This window comes from Rana temporaria, chromosome 6 (genome assembly GCF_905171775.1).
Source record: "Rana temporaria chromosome 6, aRanTem1.1, whole genome shotgun sequence".
Lineage (NCBI taxonomy): Eukaryota > Metazoa > Chordata > Amphibia > Anura > Ranidae > Rana > Rana temporaria.
Window position 1 is genome coordinate 2,108,302 of NC_053494.1, and position 1,815 is coordinate 2,110,116.

General features: G+C 39.4%; 1 long non-coding RNA gene across 1 annotated transcript; it reads right to left on the reverse strand.

The window, feature by feature from the left end:
• LOC120942551 lies at window positions 1–778 on the reverse strand. The gene is made up of 2 exons (XR_005750190.1): window positions 552–778; window positions 1–202 (listed from the first exon to the last, which is right to left on the reverse strand). It is a non-coding gene; the product is annotated as an uncharacterized LOC120942551 (long non-coding RNA).
• Between the last annotated feature and the right edge of the window lie 1,037 nt (window positions 779–1,815).

The following is a 1,815-nucleotide window of genomic DNA, read 5'->3' on the forward strand; positions in this document are numbered from 1 at the left end:
GTTGGGGTGGCGTAGCAGTTCCTCATCACCAGAACGAGATTCGATGGGCCACCCAGAGAGAAGACTCCGACATACAAGAATTCCCTTGTAGAGAGGGTGACGTCTGCTCCCGTGTACGGAGTTGTGTAGCTGCTATCCTTATACAAAGCCATCATAGCCTGGAACTGTCCCATCTCCGGAACTGTGATATTTATAGACCTGCCTTTCAGATAGAAGAATAATAATAAATAAATGGACAACGCCAACAATTTAAGGGCGTTATTAGTCTTCAATAGTTCTTAAAGTGTTAGGAAACTTTCTTTGACTTTTCCTAGACCTGCCCTTTAACCAGTAAGAAATACAAATTTGGTGAAATTTTGCCAAAAAACTATTAATTTTCATCAATATTGCTGCACTTGTACCTAGTCAAAAGTTGGGCCCCCATGTAGAGCCTGAGCCTAGGATCCAAGAGACAGATATAACGGTGAGGTGGTTGGAAACATCGCAAAATACGGCTCTGCATTAGAAACGTTTTAGGTTCACTCCCTTGAAATATTAAATAGGTTACATACCTGGTGCTTGGCCAGCTGTGAAGGTCACCACTGATGTGCTGGACAAAAGCAGCAAGATTACGAGGGGTTTAGACATGGTGGTTGTTTTCTAGTAGAATCGGACTCAGCAGTGACGGTTCCTGGAGAGTCTTCCTTTACCTGAGATACCAGAGATACAACGGCTTGTGATGGCTCCTGGAGTCTTCCTTTACCTGAGATACCAGAGATACAACGGCTTGTGATGGCTCCTGGAGTCTTCCTTTACCAGAGATACAATGGCTTCAGCTCACCCACGTTATCGTATGAAATGTAATTTTAGAACTAAAAATTCAGAAGGTCATTTGATGCTGATCACCAAGTTTACAGACACACCTCCTTTTTTTTCTATTCTATAAACTTACAAAGATTGAATATGCCCAATTATGTGTGTTTATTACCTCTGGTTATCTATTGAAAGTTTTGAGTTTATAGAAGTTTAGAAATTATTTTGTAGGTGTCGTCCCATGATACTCTTGTTTACCTTAAATAGCCACAATGAGAAGAAAGGCCGTGTGATTTCTATAACGACTTGGCTGCAATAAATGGCATTTTATTTGCCTTTTTTCTTTTTTTTAAGAGACAGTGGGAAGGATTGTTCAGCATTGCCTCATTGCCCAATAAAATGAAGCCTAGATGAAAGACTAAACTGTTTAGTATAGTTACATAGTTAGTCAGGTTAAAAAAAGACACAAGTCCATCTAGTTAAACCATAATCTGGAAATGAAATATTCACTAGTTTATTTTTCATATCTTTTATTTTATTTTATCAAAAAGAGGAAAAGAAAAAACATACAAAACGGAATACATATTCCATAAAATTCATCGTCCATCAAATACAAATGTAAACACATCTATATACACATTTGTGCCTGTTCCCCCTACTTCATTCAGTCCGGTCAACATAATCAATCACCCTATCTATGCTTTATATATCCCCTTTCATTCCATTTGTATCCTTCTCTCCCTCTTTCATTAACCTCTTATCACTTAACCAAACCCCCCCCCTTCCTACTCCCCCCAAAAAAAAAATGGGAACCCCCCCCCCTCCAAGATGTAGGACTCCCGGGCTCATATAGTCCCTTATACAGTTATATCAATATTCACCTTCAAATGAATGTATCACTCTTCAAGCATTTTCTTCCCTTCCTCTGAGCTGAAAAGTGAATTCCATCCTGTCCAAATTTCATCATATTGTTTCCTTCTGGGCTGAGAGGACCAGATCCTCCATTGCTCCTATCTCCTGAGT